The following is an 18,043-nucleotide window of genomic DNA, read 5'->3' as shown; positions in this document are numbered from 1 at the left end:
GATCGGTGTTTCCAGTATCGAAGTGTTGTCTCGCGCGAATTCCGGTTTCTCCGCCGCTCGTCTTTTCACGCACCTTCGTACCATGAACTCAGTACGCATGTAATTAGTTATACTGCTGGTCTCCCCAAGCAGTTGGCGTACCCAATCTCTTGCATTACTTTGTACTTTCTTCAAGGGGGCGGCTTACCAACGTAAAAACAAACGCAAGAACAAGGGACCCAACGGCTAAGGGTCCGACTAAAACTCTCGATTACAGAGTCTTAGTCCCAGAGTTTTTTTTTTTTAGATGGGAACTAACGACTTGGGATCCCCGTTACAAAAAGCCGGAGTACAAAATAACGAAAGAGCTTGCGGCCCGAACGGCTACGGCTTCCCCTGTACTAAAACTCTCTATTAAAGCTTCCGTAACTGTTGCATGCTCGCTCTGAAGTTCAGATGCGCCGCTTGTGTGGCGAAGTAGTCGTGAACACATCGCTACTCCATCGCAGTGAAGGCAATCGTCCTAGTACTGCTGTTGAAGGAAGACGACGATGACGAGAGGACATGCTGTTTCACCCGCTTCCGGTTTTCACCCGGTTTTCGTGGAATAGCACATGGTGTAGTACAAGGCAATTGGAAGTAACATTAACTAGACTGCGATGCAGGAAGACGACGATGACGAGAGGACATGCTGTTTCACCTGCTTCCGGTTTTCACCCGGTTTTCCTGTAATAGCACATGGTGTAGTACAAGGCAATTCTAAGTAACGTTAACTAGACTGCGATGCAGAATACCGTCACTAAATTTTTATTTACACAGGCCTGGTTTCGTTCCTTTGCCTAACTGTAATTATTGTAATCAAGCAGAAACAATAGAGCACTACTTCACAGAATGTCGAAGATACCAAAACATAAGGCAAAGTTTTCTAAAACCTCCTTTTCAAAAACTTGGCCTTGAGCTTTCCACATCAGCATTACTCTCCCTGGGGGCGTCGGCACTAGGGCAATGCAACAGGGGCATATATGATGCCATATTCATTTATATTAAAGAAACAAAGAGACTGCCATGTTAATATTATAAGTAGAAATATATCTTTTCATTCCCATACTTAAATTTCTGTAATTGCTTATTTATTTAATTCTATTATTTAACAACCGTTTAATTAACATTTCAATAATAAAAAAAGAACCAAAATTGCCCAAACATTTTTCTTCTTTACTATAAATTATCTTTTTCGCATATTCATTTTAATTTATTTTTTCACAAAGTTTACTGCCGCACGCTTCGTGGCCTATCGCCCGTAGTGGGTTGAACCGACCGACCGACCGACCGACCGACCGACCGACCGACCGACCGACCGACCGACCGACCGACCGACCGACCGACCGACCGACCGACCGACCGACCGACCGACCGAACCGACCCGACCGACCGACCGACCGACCGACCGACCGACCGCCGACCGACCGACCGACCGACCGACCGACCGACCGACCGACCGACCGACCGACCGACCGACCGACCGACCGACCGACCGACCGACCGACCGACCGACCGACCGACCGACCGACCGACCGACCGACGACCGACCGACCGACCGACCGACCGACCGACCGACCGACCGACCGACCGACCGACCGACCGAACCGACCGACCGACCGACCGACCGCCGACCGACCGACCGACCGACCGACCGACCGACCGACCGACCGACGACCGACCGACCGACCGACCGACCCGACCGACCGACCGACCGACCGACCGACCGACCGACCGACCGCCGACCGACCGACCGACCGACCGAACCGACCGACCGACCGACCGACCGACCGACCGACCGACCGACCGCCGACCGACCGACCGACGACCGACCGACCGACCGCCGACCGACCGACCGACCGACCGACCGACCGACCGCCGACCGACCGACCGACCGACCGACCGACGACCGACCGACCGACCGACCGACCGACCGACCGACCGACCGACCGACCGACCGACCGCCGACCGACCGACCGACCGACCGACCGACCGCCGACCGACCGACCGACCGACCGACCGACCGACCCGACCGACCGACCGACCGACCGACCGACCGACCGACCGACCGACCGACCGACCCGACCGACCGACCGACCGACCGACCGACCGACCGACCGACCGACCGACCGACCGACCGACCGACCGACCGACCGACCGACCGACCGACCGACCCGACCGACCGACCGCCGACCGACAGACCGACCGACCGACCGACCGACCGAACCGACCGACCGACCGACCGACCGCCGACCGACCGACCGACCGACCGACCGACCGACCGACCGACCGACCGACCGACCCGACCGGACCGACCGACCGACCGACCGACCGACCGACCGACCGACCGACCGACCGACCGACCGACCGACCGACCGACCGACCGACCCCGACCGACCGACCGACCGACCGACCGACCGACCGACCGACCGACCGACCGACCGACCGACCGACCGACCGACCGACCGACCGACCGACCGACCGACCGACCGACCGACCGACCGACCGACCGACCGACCGACCGACCGACCGCCCGACCGCCGACCGACCGACCGCCGACCGACCGACCGACCGACCGACCGAACGACCGACCGACCGACCGACCGACCGCACCGACCGACCGACCACCGACCGACCGACCGACGACCGACCGACCGACCGAACCGACCGACCGAACCGACCGACCGACCGACCGACCGACCGACCGACCGACCCGTTTCCATATCATTCTGGTCTTAGGCACACTGCTAGTCTCCTCCGCAATGTCGTGCTTGTAAGACATTGCAGACGTGCTAAGCTTCTCTCCTGCCTTCTACATCACATCGACGTGGTCATCACTTCGTGTCATGTAAACGAAACGGTGACATTCATAGATTTCATTTACGTAAATTGCAAAAAGAATTAAAAAAAAATGGGGACGGGCGAAGCATGTATGGAAGGGTGTTTCAGCTCCACTAACGTGGAACCTGTGGAGGGGCGAAGCATGCAGTGTGAGCCGGTGCTTCCCACAGCAAAATCGCTGCTAATGGGCAATGAGAGACAGAAGAAGAAGGGCCTGAGCGAGGTAATTCGCCACAATGTTTTGAGAGAGATTTCTTTGATGAGGCACTATACTCCGTTTCACACATCAGGTGCAACGCTGTGGAAGCTATGCAAGAAGTTCGGTCAGCAGAATGTATAACTCCGCGCGTCTCGTGGTCGGCTTTCAGCGTTGTAAACGCTCGCACGAGCAGAGCGCGAGCGTGCGAGGGAGGCGTCGCGACGGGCTGCAAATGAAATACCAAAAACACGAAAGCAAATAGACGCTAAGCGATCGAGCGGCGTAATGACAGACGTATGGCGGCGTTTGTTTAATTGTAAGGCACAAAACATCTTCAACTACAACTCGCCGTAAAAACGCAAAGAAAATTATATTCTGGGTGGTAAAAACAACGTCGAACTATTTCTTAATGCGAACGCATCTACTGCAAGAAGTCTCGCTAGCCTCCACAGCGTTGCACCTGATGTGTGAAACGGAGTATAGTGGTGCCAAGCCTGAAACCCGGCATGTAGGGAAGGTTGTTTCAGCTCCACTAACGTCGTCGGCTATTTGTTCGGTTAACTGTTACAGTCTTCATTTTAGGGGCGAAGCTCCTTAAGGCGGCACCCGTTCGTCCCTCGTAGTCGCAGTCGTAGTGCGTAACCAGTCTTACGCTTTGACCTCCAAGGTGGTGCCGGTGGGAGATTTTTCCTGTGCGTTGTTGAACAATACAAAATTCGCAGCGGTAGCTAAAAGCCGACTTCTTCTGTCTCTCATTCCCATTAGCAGCCATTCTTTACCTCCAAGGTAGTGCCTGGTGAGATTTCTCCTGTGCGTGATTAAACAATAAAAATTTTGTTCAAAACGCCGTTGATTGATGAAATAAACCAACGAAAGACGCCAGATGTTTTGTAAAAGCAAAACGGAAGAACGCCAGATGTTTCTAAAGCAAAACGAAAAGACGCCAGCTGCTTAACGAAAGACGCCAGATGTTTTCTAAAGCAATGGTTTTCTAAACAATGAAAATTCACAGCGTACATGTAAAAGTAAAGTGAGCTGCAAGTCGTCATAACTCATCGAACCTTTAGTATAAACGCGCCCGATCTCACGTCGGTGATGATGTGCTGGGCAGAATTCACGGAAGATTCACGGTTTACCGATGAACCTCCGCAGCTTCGCCCACTCATCATCATTCACTCCGTGGATATGCTGTGATTTTTTAGTTGACGGGCGGCGAGTAAAGCACCATCACTTTGCAGATATGTTTCAAGAAATGGTGTTTCAAATGGATGACTTTACCATAGAGATCCATGTTTGTGTCTCCGGTTTTAGATGAGAAACTTGAGCGCCTCGGTAAATTTTGCCGGGGATTCTGACACCGCTGCTAAGCCAAACATAATGTTTTAGGCAGTAACGACGAACCTTTAACTCATAATATGCATAGTATGGACCGATGGCGAGTAGTGGGATTTACCCAATTTTTGTGGCGCATACCCGTTTATGATGGACCGTGACGACGACATGACACGCCGACAAGCCGAGAACATAAGGTTCTTCGCCCCTAAAGCTCCAGCGTTATGCGTCCACAGAAGCTGGATGATCTGTCCTGGAGCCTGCCACGGCACTTGGGTTTTTCCCGAATTTCGCTCATCTAGATTTCAGTGACTTTCGCGAATTTATCAATTCGAACAAAATGCAGGATTACAAGCGCAGTTCAATTGGCCAGCGTGCCTTGCTGCGTTGAGAAGAACTGCAGGAACATACATGGGAACGTATTAGGGGTTACGAAACGACGTCACATGAGCGCTTAAACCACGTGAGCGAAAAACAAGCAAATCCACGAAGTGATATCAGCCGAAGGATCGCATGCGCCAGGATAATCTCCCGCAAATCTTGACACTCCGTGCATTCCAGGCAATTCTTCTTCTGCTGTTCTTGCTCAATTACGAAAGAACCTCCCACGATGCGTTATACATATATCTACACGTACGGCTCCTTCAGTTCGGGTCACTCTCGGCCACCATGCGATACCACATCGGATGAGCTGCCACCCGCTCAACCCTTTCATTGCCGCGGACGAATCGGTTCTATCGGCAATTTGTAACCGCATCGCGGCGGAGGAGGAGAGCGCTTCGGAGATAACGCGCAATACGCGGCTTCCCGCGGCAATGCCGCGCGATACGCCCGTCGCTTCATTATCAATTCCGCGGCGGCTCCGGCAGCTCCTCATCCGTGCCGTGTCCGGCCTGGTATGAGAAAAAAAAAAAAGCAATCGCGCACTCGCTCGTATTGGAAAGATGGAAAGGAGGAGAGAGGGGGAAAGGGAACTGGAGGTGTGTATGCGTCCCACGTGCATTACCCTTGTGTATAACGTATAAAGGAGTGGTCGTTTTATTCGGCCGGCGGCCGCCACCACTGGAGGAACAATTAAAACGCCCCGAACGATACATGTGAAGGCCCTTCTTCTTCTGCTTCTTCTTGTAGCACGACTACCACGTCCATACACTTGCGAGCAAGCCGAAACGAAGGAACGCCCGACATGCACTGTATACGTGCGGGTTGCGTCAGAGAGCCACCGCGAGCGCGCGCGCGCGGGTAGCATGCGCACACACACACAGAATAAGAAAGAATCGAGCGTATATACACCAGCATGGGCATTGGGTGCAACGGAGAACCGCCGCACGTAATGCGAGATATATGGAAGACGTATGGCTACGCGAAGGCACCCGACCGCGTCTTGTATACGCCGGTGCCAATTTACGCGAGGCCTGACGGTATTGGTCTGTAATACGCGTGGCGTTCAGAGGCTAAGCCGGACGTTGCGGGTTCGATTTCCGGTCGAGGCGGCGGAATCACTTGGCCTATAATGGGCGGAATGGAGAACAATTGCTGGGGTTTCACGCGCCAAAACCAGGATCATTATGAGGCAGGCTACATGGTGTGTTCCGAATAATTTCGACTACTTGATGTTCTTTGACGTGCGCTGATCACAGTTGACGTACAAGAAATGCAACAAAAACGCACCTCTACTACTCGTATATAGTCAGCAGTGTCGACAGAAAGGAGATGTAAGCCGGATAGCTTAGGGGTCTCTTAGCTTGTCACTCGCTACATTACGGTATACCTTTCTGTAACAAGCCTCATAATGCGTAAGCGCACGCCATAGCTTGTCGTGACTGCCGCTGCGACCACTTAGCACCCGCATATTGCGCGCACAGAAGAAATCCTGCATGACAGACCTTGCAGCCCCAACTCCAATTGCACTATATACGAGATCATTGGTGTAGCAAACGGAACGGGTAAATAATAATAATAATAATAATAACAAAGAAGGCACATGTTTAGAAAGCTGTGAAACTCAAGAACTGGTCTTCTAAAAGAAGAAGGATAAAAACAAAGAATCTTGAATGGAATCTTGAATGGAACGCGCCCAGAGGAACGCCGTGCTTATGTAATATAGTGGCGGAAGCGCCAAGCACCGGTTTATAAGCAGACCGCCTCGAAGGGTACGCTAACGAACTTGTTTATTACATATAGAGACTCCCCCAGACGTATTAAGCGCAAGTATGCAACGCGGGCAGCTATAAGGACACAGAACAGCGACCACTCTTGTGAACGAAAGGTGTACAAGGCCCGGGGAACCTGTTTCTTTCCGCGCAAAATGCGACGCCACAGGGGCGTGCCAGATTCACCGAGAAGCGGCATGCCGCAACTTGTTGGCCTATGAGAAAAAAATAAACGATTATCACAAGGATAAACAAAAAAAAAAAAGACAGAAAAGAGGAGCAGAAAGAACGCTCCGGTGAAATTAAAGAGAACGTTCACGTTCCTGATTGTTTCGCCGTTTTTGTTTTCTTTTTTGTTTGTTTTTTAGAGGCGCTTACGCACACGACGGCATGCGCCCCTACACATAGTGTGCCACCGAATAACCGGTATACAGAAGAAGTAAGAAGAAGTAAGAAGAAGAAGAAGAAGAACAGAGGCGAGAACCACATTACCAGCCGTTTGGCAGGTTATGCAACACGGTCTAATCAAAAACTAAAATTAATTAAAAAAAAGAAGACGCTTCATTCTAATTGATACAGTAACGTCTATTAGCTCTTAAAATTTTCAGACTTTATGATCCGCCCGACTCTTGGCCGATCCCCCTGAGTGGGTAGGTGCCATCATCCAAGGAGCATCATCATCATCATCATCATCATCGAACAGCGAACCGAGTGAATGAAGCAAAAGCTAGATTTCTTCCTCATAACCAGCGACAACCAGTAGACGGTAAACCATACAGGGCGTTTACTGCAGCTCTTTAACGCGATTGGACTACGGAAAAAACAGGGGGAACAAACACCAACGTCTATACAACGGCGCTCGAGGCCTAATGCGAAGCTAAGCAACTCACTATACCAGACAAAAAGTAAATGTAAAAGATAAAAGAAGCTGCGGTATGGGATATGCGGCGAGGCCGTCGCTTCATTAATTTAAGAACCGGGGAGGGCTGATTGGAATGAGTAAAGAGGATCGTCGCGCCAATTTATTCCCATAGCGGTCGGCTGCGGCGCGCCCCGCCAGGGAACTTACAAGGCGTTGCGAGCGCCGGAAAGGCCTTATAGCCGGCCTTATCATTCCACTTCCCATGTTCTTTCTTTCTTTCTTTCTTTCTTTCTTTCTTTCTTTCTTTCTTTCTTTCTTTCTTTCTTTCTTTCTTTCTTTCTTTCTTTCTTTCTTTCTTTCTTTCTTTCTTTCTTTCTTCACGATCGACTTACTTTTCTGCGTAGGTACGTAGTATCGGCTACAGTGTCGTGGCTACGGCAGTCGGCGGATTACCGCCACACCACACGCCAGCGCGGAAGGCTTTTCTAGAACTCGCCTCTTTGGTGTGTATACATACGCACGAAGGTGCGTACACGACGTCCATTGCGTACACCATACACTAAATTGTGCGCGCGCGCGAAGAAGAGGAAGAAGACAAGAAAAGTAAGGAACGGGAGACTACGCCCCGCGAAGCAGCTATAAGCCTCGGCGCACGTGACCAAACCAGCATCGCTATAGCGTATACAACAACGCGTGTACTTGTACGTGTCCGCATGCATAACGATACCCTCGGCAGCCCCTCTCCTCCTTTTTATAAGAGGCGAGAGGAATAAGGTGGAGACAGTGTGTGCGGCGCGGCTCGGGCGTTAGCCATGTGGACGACAGGTTTTTTTGCGCGTATTACGCAACGAGCGAGAATGAAACGCGCGGTACTGACAATTAGGAACGGCAGACCCGGATCATGAGAAGAAAACCGATAGCAAGAAAATGGGTTGGACTGCATTGGACGAGGTCAGGCCGAATCATCCGCTGGCAGACTTTATAAAAACGCCGTACTTGAAGACTGTGCAATAATTACGTTGCGAAGGTGCCTACATAACGTTGGAATCCAAACAAAAAGCTCGCGAAAACGCTAGGGATGAACGATCTCCAATGATAATGTTCAATATTATCATGGGACCTGGTTAGTGATGCAACAAACATTTCAGGAAATTATTTAGGAGAACCTGACTGGTGCCAATATATGCAGTTTCTTTTCATACGGCTCAGAGGTTGTGGAATTCGCAAACAGTTTACTTCTGTCGCTACCACTTCGTGAAGAATTGAGGTCTGGGCTATAGTTTCGTTTTTCATCACATGCATGCGGGAAGAGCCGCGCCAGAAGGAAACAGAATACGCAGGGGGAAAGAAAGGAAAGAAAGAGAGCAGTGAAATCGCTCTACATTGATTCTCCGGTTAACTCAGAACGCAGTCCTTTTCTCCTTATGTCCACAACTTGACTAATTCCATGGAAATGCTCCCAAGTTTATGACGTCACGGTGTCTAGTGCACGGGATTCAACGTAGCGTTGCCAGGAGTCTCTCGTTTCCTCTTTTCGCCTTTCTTTCCTATTTCGTGCGCCTTAAAGATCGTTTTCATATAATTCGAATCTACACGTGCATGGTTTCTGAAAGCCTAGAACGCCCTTCAACGTGCACGACGTGCTGGTCCGACACCCCGCGATTCAATAGCGTGTGCCTTGAAACAAGCGTTGAATCCGCTCTGTCTGCTCCCGAACATTGCCCAACGATGACGGTGCGAACATCGCTATACAACACTGGGATCAACGTTTCACACCTGATACGCTGAGTTTCATGCCTTAATATGCACTTTGGAAGCGCTCGAAACTTAACGCAGGAGCTACAGTAGCGTTTACTGATAGACCGTGCAGTGAAGCTTGAGTTGCGTATAGCTCGTGCAACTGATTACTGTTTAATTGCTACGCTAATAACCGTTTACTCTAGGCTGCCACAAATACTAGTGATCAAGCTGTGCAGTTAACCCATCACGTCACACGATGAGGCCATCACGTGACGTCAAGCTGACGTCACGATGCCGTCATTTGTTTGAATACGTGTGACGTCATGATAACGGCACGTGGTGACGCCACAGCATGATCTAATTAGTGTCGTAGGTCACGTGGCTTTTTGTACCACTGCATTCGCGTGCCGTGTAGGCGCGCGAATGAGACACAAGGTTTTCGCCTAAATAAGCCCCTTGAAAACACGTACACGTGCAATCAACGGAGCGTCGAGGAACGCGCCAAAATCTCTTCACAACGTCTGCGAGGCGGCGAGTGAGATTGGATTCCTAATTCGTTGCCTTGGTAACGCAGTAGAGATGCCGGAATGAAATGAAACATCGCGGATTTGCGCGAGGCATCTTCGAGGAGACGAGGGGCCAAGGCGACAAGCAAACAATCTGACGGAGAAACCGAACGTAGATACAAGGACGAAATGCGAAACTAAGAGGGGGGAGGGGGGGGGGGGGGCGTGCATCGTCGCTCCGCCCCCTCATTATAAAAACCGATCTCCGCCCTGGCATTTCAGCGCTCCTCCGATTTCGATTTAAACAAACAGCTGGCGCGCTTGCGCGCGCGTCGCAGGCGAGACCCGAAAACGAAAATGAGACGGATAAAAAAAGACGACTAAGGAGAGACGTTTACAGAAACGCCACGGGTAGCGCTCGGAGGACGAAGACTGCGACGACGACGTTTGCGAGAGTGTGACGTGCGCGAAAGAAAGAACTAAAAAAAGAAAGAAAGAGGTCAGCAGCGGAGACGGAGGCGCGGGTCGTCGAGGCCTCTCGTTTTCGACGGCGACGCGAGATGGCAGCACGAGCTCGAGCGCCACCTCTAGTGAAGCGGCCGCACGCCGGATAAGCGCGCCGGCGGGACAACAGCAAAACGGGTCGGCGCCTGGGGATTGGGTCTGACGTAATCGCGCGACGTTGAAACGGCGAGCCGGAGCCTAAAGTGTCGTTCCTGGTTCAACGATTTCCCATCACTGATTCGAGCCTGCCCAAGAGCTTCGCCGTCGTGTTTGAATTCTTATCCTTATAGTTCGTTACATACAGGATTGTTAAAAGCAGCGCAAAATGGAAGACGACACGAGACGAAGAAGGACGCAGGAAAGGCGCTGACCTGAGTCGTTCTTCGTCTCGCGTTGCGGTATTTTTGCCCTGCTTTTACTATGAAGATAGGCCAACTGGCCCAGTTTTCCACGCTAAGGCAGAATGGGGTATTGAAACTTTGACAGGTGTGATACCGCGCGGGAGAAGAGTAGAATCACAGCAGGCGTCACACCATGTGAATTGCATAATGAGTGGGTGGTTTAAAGCTTCCCACACAGTATACAGAAGGCTCAACCGTAATTCATCATCATCGCCATCACCAGCCACAGCATCAACAGTGTGCAGCTTTACAGATGCGTAGTGGGTACGTCGATACTTCGCAAAATGATGAATTACGACGTAGGGGGTGCGCTGCCACTTCTCAAAATTACCATTATTTACGGCGTAGTGGGTACCTCGCAACTCTATTTGCAGTAGGCCCCCTGATATAGTTTACAACGGACTCTATGAAGGCCGCTTCTGCAGCTCGCGCTGTGACTGTGCTGCGTGTTCCACGTAGGCTTGGCTTTCTTTCTTTTTTTCGAATATTCATACTCGGCCAAAAAAATTTGTCTATTACGTCATCTTTCATTTAATTTCACGAAAGCGAGCGTTCCGATTTCTTGCCTCTCGAGTTGACTGATTGTTTGCAGAAGAACACACAACCAGAAGACGGCAGGCTATAAATTAAAGAGCAGAGAAAAGCGTCCACTAAGCGATACTGTAGATGGTAAAAGCTGCGCCACACCCACTTAGTCCTAAGAGCGTCAGCTGAGAGCGGCGGAGCAGGGCTGAAGCGCGTTCACTTAAAGACATTCCCGTTATCTTGAAAGCTTCGCTAAGCAGCAGATTGTCGAGCCCAGTCCCGTGCTGCGCGCTCAGCACACGTGTCCGTTGCGATATAACGCGATAGCGTATAAACAAAAACGTTATCTTACCTTTACTGAAACTGTAAGCTCCACGTCGGTTAACCGGCAACACGTTGCTTGTCGATGTAAAAGCACTTGGAACCTGCAAAATGGCAAAAGATAAAAGAAAAAGAAAGGAATTGTTGTACGGGTGTACCGTGACATGAAAGACCATTATATCACCAATTCTTATGCTTCCATCGAATGTTGCGAGGAAAGTCTTGCAAAACAGCGCGAAACCGTGCGAATATAAATACAGTTTTAGAAATCTCGATATATCCTAAAGGTTGAATAGTTCGGCGGCGGCGTCTTTCCTCTAGAATGACTTTCTGGACACCGCGGAATTCCGCCATGTTGTCTAATTCGCCACCTCGTCGGCTCTGATTGGTCTATAGAGGGCTGCTACGTAATCTCTGATTCGCCCAGTTGCCGCCATTACAGAACTTGAAAAATATAGTGGAATTCTACCGTGTCAAGGAAAGCACACCTGGTCAGCTCGCAGCGATTACTACAAACGTCGCACTTTTATTCGGGAATACCAACGTCACTTCAGTTAAAGCGACACCCGCTTATAGGACAGAGTGTAGCACGCAGCGCGAGCCAAGCCAAGTCCACTATAGAAGCCGCTTCCTCATTGAAAAAAAAAGAAAGCACGCAGAGCCAAGCCAAAGCCAAAGTCGGGAAGCATGGCGACACCGCCGTCATCGTCTACACGACGAAACAGTCCAGGCATCTGCCGACGACGAGCACCTACAGTAATTATCGTCGCAAGATCTCTCCTTATAACGCAAACCGTCGGCTTCTGGACGGCCGAGCGCAACGCAGCAGCGTCAAGCGAGACAACGGACCGTAAGGAGGATAAAAAGGAAAAGGATAGATAGGACTAAGATGAGAGCCAAGACCACGAAGAAAGAAATAAAAGAAAGAAAGAAAGAAAGAAAGAAAGAAAGAAAGAAAGAAAGAAAGAAAGAAAGAAAGAAAGAAAGAAAGAAAGAAGAAAGAAAGAAAGAAGGAAACGAACACCCTAGAGCTGACCAGCCGGGTTGAAGTATAAGCATCCAAGACGAATGAAGGGGGCTGAAGGAAAAAGTGATGAAACAGGATATCATCTCCCGAGTCGCTGTCACTGAACTATTACTTTCACCCTCTCTCTCTTCTCAGCGCTACACGAAGGGGGTGAGGAGGAGGGGAGGTGTATCTTCCAGATCCTTGTTTGTCTTGGGGGCCTAATTTTCTTTTCGCGTTGCTGTTTTCCTAGCCGACGACGTCTTAGGTTATATTTCCACATTTCTTTGCCTCTCGGTGTCGCGCGTTTTCGGACGCGTATGAGCGGAGACGTATATAGACACACACACACACAGACACACCCGTGCCGTCGGTCGTCCACTATCCTCGCCAACCCCAGTCCATCGTGTGTGTGTGTGTGTCCGAGCCCGACCGTAATACCCGAGGGGGTTATTTCGACTCAGTCGCGCAGAATTCTGATTGGATTAGCCGGAGCGCGCTGAAGAACGGGGCCAATCATAGCGCGCGCGCGCGGATGCGACCGGCAATATAACCCCTGCTCGGACAACGCTTTCCTGTGTTCTTTTTCTTTTTTTCTTTTTTTGGTCTCCTACACACGTCCGTCCGTTCGGTCTCTTCTCAACATCGCTCTCACGCTCTTCTTAACAACGACATCACATTCCCTTCTTTTCTGCACCCTCCTCTCCCGTCTCCCTCTCTTTCATTCTATATATTGCCCGACGGCTTTTCCTGCGCTGTCTCCACGTAGGAGCGCGTTTCATCTAGATTTGAAGCCCCGGCGCGTGATGTTGTAATCGCGAGAAGTTACCTCCAGATAACTATACTATAAGCGGCGGCGTTCATGTCGCGTCATCCATTGCTCACCTTAAACCCTTTCCGTCGTAACAATAAGTCATGACGTCTCGCGTGTCCCAGCGCTGCAAAGTATAGTGGTTTGTGGATGAGAAATACGCTTATTTCTGCAACCAATGAGGTAGCGCGGCTCAGCGTCGTTAGGGGAAGGAGGAAGGGGAGTAAAAAGAGTTAGAGGAAAGGGAAGACCAACTTTCTCGAGAAATGGGTACCTACAACACCGAGTGCCATGCCGGGGTACCTCTCTCCCCGTTAAAAAAAAAAAAAAAACGGTGGGTGCACGGCGGCACTGGGAATCGAACCCAGTATTTCCTGCTTTGGAAACGGGCTAGACTTCACTTCCCACCACCTGACTAAGCCTATGATGGAATGACTCTTGCGGACGTCTTTATTTAACAGCCGCGGCATATATGTTACATCGGGCCACACGTATGTATGTGAAGGTTCACGGATGGATGGATGAAATGGAGGCAAGGAAGATGAGGACAGTTGGAATAAGCTGGTGTTCTGACTGACCATATATGTCTCCTTCGTCGCATGTATATATGGTATATATACGTGGCGTATATGTGCATGTACAGAAAAAGCGGCAGCGGCTGCACCATCCTACGAAGCAATCAATGTGCGCATTGACAATCCTGCCAGTATATATGACTGCCACTATATGGATCCGCACTGTGCACTGAAACGCGGCTGCATCGTGGAATACAACACCTCAACGAACGGCATGATCATGTGTACCACCTCTGTCCCCTCCTCGCTTTGGCCCTATCCTTCTCTCTCTCTCTCTCTCTCTCCATTTTTATGACGTTTTCTAGCTCACTTGGGGCTCCGTGGGTGCGCACTATATACGTATACCGTATTTACCTGCTGCGTTCCATAATTCATGGTCACGCTCAACTTGTGGCGGTGGCCATGGGTCCCCACAGCCTCCCTCTCATCGTCCAATGAAACAGCGCTCCCGGTATCATCAGGCCGCTTCACTCTGTTTTCTCCTGCTGCCGCTATTCGGGTGTGTGTTTACGTGTATTCTTCGCTGCTTGCTGCTTCTGTGTAGCCTCGATTCCCGTATATAGGTGTTCGCTGAGGGCGTACCGCTCACGCTGTTTACGAGTCCCCCTCATATCTGTTACCTGCCCTCCCCCCCTCTTCCTCCTCCGCGAAAACAAAACAGGCAACAAAACAAAGCGGCGCCGTTTCGCGACAGGAAAGCGAAATATTCGGGACGCACGTATACACTTGTATGAGCTGCATGCTCGCGTTACACGTGTGCCATTTGAAATGCGCGAGTACTTCACGAATCATTTCGTGCTGTAGGTATTTGACCTGCGAAATGAGAGTCGTGCGCATCAGGCTCGTGCCGCGTGCTGCTATTGAGTGCGAATTATGGTAAGCAACACACCGAACTACCAATCACCAGGGTCCTAGCCAAAATTTTTTTCCGGGTTGGGGAGGCTGAATCACCTTTTATGCACGCTCGTACGTGCGTGTGCGCCTGTATATATACACGTGCAAAACTGAAAAATATCTGGAGGGGGGGTTAGACCCCCCCCCCCCCCCCCCCGTTCCGGCTACGCGAGTGCCGTATACATACATTGCTAAATCGCTTACACGGTCTCAGAGATTCAGATCACATACCTTATCACACGACGATCGAGTCCATCCTCACACTTCATGATACTGAACGTGCTTAATGAAGTTTCTGTACAACGTTCATACAACGTGACGCTCGCACAATTGACGCTCGCGTAAGGCATCTTTTCGATACGTCCCCTAGTCAATCTCTCTAACCCTCCTCTCTGCTCTCCCCTTCGAATGTTCCGTATAGACTAATTTACGGATGAATTACGGTGCCGCCGTGTTGGACTGGTTACTCTGCTGTGTTGTATCTTTAACAACTAAACGAACAGTGCCACGGCGGACGTACACACATGTAAACGGTTGAGTTGGTGCATTCGACGTTTCATGACCTTATCAATTCACGACGCGATATACGTAAATGAGAAAACATTCGTTTAGCAACACAAGGTGGAGGCGCCCATATGTATTACGTAAGATGGTCTATACCGGAGAATACAAGATAGCCTTCATTCGGGAACGTAAAAAAACAAAAAAAAACAAGCAAGCACGTCGCAAACGCCGCACTAGACTATACACCATCGATGGTCTATACTCCGATCACTCTCCCTCTGAACCTCACGGTATAGATATCTCCAAACCAAAAAAATCCTTAACAAAGGGTGGTGCTATTCGTTTCGCCTACCAACGAGTCATGTCTGCCCAATAGCTGACCAGAGCGGACGGCTTTTTCTCCGAAGCAACAACCACAACGTAAAAAAAAGGAAAAAAAAAACAGCTTACAGGTCTTGCATATATATACAAGACGAGATAAAGGAACAGGAGGAGAAGGGAATGAAGAAAACGTGATCGGGTTGCGGAAAGGAGTGGAGGCCTCGACGAGCAAAACGGGGCTTTTCATTCGCCACTCTTTCCTCCTCTCCCAGGCCACGCGCCTTTCCACGTACACACGAAAACGAAGGAGGGGAAAGGGGTTGGAAGCGCTCTGTTGCGCGCTTCCGTACGTGGATTACAAAAGAATCGGTCGGTAGGCTCTACGGCGTAGTAGATATAGTAGTAGATAGACAGAGGGGCAATTGAAGCGAAGCGAAATACACAGTATAGGCACAAATAGAAAGACAAAATTGAAAGCTCCGCGAACAGGCTCTCCGTGGCAGCACCGTACGTACACAGCTGACCGCCCCCCGGCGGCGAACGCGCACGTAACAACAGTCACGTGACGCTTCGGAGGAGCTCGCAAAGCGGTGAAGCGTGCCGCGGCGCAACGCTATTAGAACCGAGAGGGGGCGCTTCGGTATCAATTAGCATCGTGCGAGAGGGCGGTCTAAGCGGCCAGGATTGCGTGGAAAAGAAAGTATGGGGTATAGAGATAAAGGGGGAGGAGGGGGAGGGGGGTGCTGCGTTCGTGCGTATGCCGAACAGGCTCTAGCTGCGCCGTAGCGTTCGCACTATACGGCGCATTCGGCGGCCGCCCGGCCCCGACGACCGCGTATGTTTGACCGCATATGCGTCGCGGCGGCCACTTTGGCATAGCGTACACGCAGCAGGCATATAGGCCGAGTCTGATATATCATACACGTCTCCTCCTTCTCAGCCCACACGTTATAACCATAGAACCGCATTCTAGATTTAGCTACCTCTTTTTACGTTATTTAGGCTTTCTCTCCTTCTAAGAGCCTCTTCGTGTGCAGCAAGCAGCAACAGTTCATTAGAGTCCGGTCTTGTTATTCCGTACGCCCAGTAGAACCTTTCCGAGATTATTATTTTTCTTTTCCCTGTTGTATATGAGGTGGACAAGGAAAACAGAGAAAAGTTGGTAAAGATCGTTCGCAGGCCGTGACGATCATACCAAAGCGTCAAAAGCAATTTCCTTGATCAGGTAGAGAGAGGGTGAAAAGCATTAGCGCACCGCTCAAGCATGTAGTCGAATTTGCTCGCACTGCGTATTCGCGTATATATATATATATATATATATATATATATATAATATATATATATATATATATATATATATATATATATATATATATATATATATATATATATATATATATATATTTGTTTGCTCGTGAAATGAATACAACTAGAAAGCAGGCGGTGTCGGTTTTGTGATATGAAGCGGTTCATACCATTAGGAAACGCGGCACCGCCAAAGCGGCCACCTGGGATGCTTGTGGAGTCTCTGCGCATTATGGTTTTCCGCTTTGTTTATTTCATTATTTAGAAGCCCAGTATTCACTACGACATAGGAAATTATATATATATATATATATATATATATATATATATATATATATATATATATATATATATATATATATATATTAATCATACGTGCTACGAATGCTAGTAATACCAAATCTACTCGAGTGCCAAGATTACGGCTCGCGCGATTTTTTTTTATTAGTTCCGATGGTGCTGTCGCTCTCTTCTGACTGAACGAATGGCAGTGAGATACATTTCTTCTTCGTCTACGTCTCCAAAAGGGGCCGAGGGAAAACGCTTATGCGAATTGCGATGTGATTAATTGACCGAGGAGCGCTACGCGAAAATCTAAACGCCGCGGGCCGTTAGCTTCCAGCTGCGACGAGTGTCTCAGCAGCCCATATATGTATGCACTTCGGTGTGTCATTGAGGTTTCGCTTGTACACTCCATACAAGCGTTACAATGTAACCGGTTGCGTAGTGGTTGGGAGAGTAACGTTCGATCAGTAACACCTTCTTCCAGTAGTCAGACCTCACTTATAGACTACGATACCTCGGGTATTTTATAGCAAAACAAGCACTAGTGAGAGTAAGGAATGGTGGTTTGTTCTGCAAGGGGCCGCTGTAGCGCGTAATAGCAGCGATTATATGCGGCGCTGCCCACTGTTAAAAAGAGACAAAAAAAACAAAAACAAAGCTCTCATCCGCGCATTTCGCATTCCTGAGAACATACGAACGATTTCATTTTTTTTTGTATTTAGGAACGCCGCCATTTTACGTTTGTAATTTCCTCCTCCTTCTCCTCCTCAGTTTCGTATTTATTAGAATGTAATTCAAGACATGAGGCTGTATTCTGACACGATCACTGCGTCGTTTGCGTGACGTACGTATGTCGTGACGTCAAATGAAGGAAAGTGACGAAGCTCAGAACCCATCCGTACAGCCGTTTTCATGCGCACGAGTCTACTGCAGTACCGTT

The 18,043-nt window shown here is 49.9% G+C and overlaps 1 protein-coding gene across 2 annotated transcripts in view; it reads right to left on the bottom strand.

Moving 5' to 3' along the window:
• Positions 1–18,043, bottom strand: part of LOC119405078 (uncharacterized) — a 354,382-nt gene that overhangs the window by 245,826 nt on the left and 90,513 nt on the right. Inside the window, exon 3 of one of the 2 annotated variants that reach the window (XM_049419201.1) lies at positions 11,434–11,506. The gene's annotated coding sequence lies outside the window, so the exon portion shown is untranslated. Of the gene's footprint in view, positions 1–11,433; positions 11,582–18,043 lie in introns of those variants that run through there. The other variant, XM_037671850.2, reaches the window with a different exon arrangement.

Source organism: Rhipicephalus sanguineus, chromosome 9 (assembly GCF_013339695.2).
Source record: "Rhipicephalus sanguineus isolate Rsan-2018 chromosome 9, BIME_Rsan_1.4, whole genome shotgun sequence".
NCBI classification, from domain to species: domain Eukaryota; kingdom Metazoa; phylum Arthropoda; class Arachnida; order Ixodida; family Ixodidae; genus Rhipicephalus; species Rhipicephalus sanguineus.
This window is presented reverse-complemented; position numbering and strand designations above follow the sequence as displayed.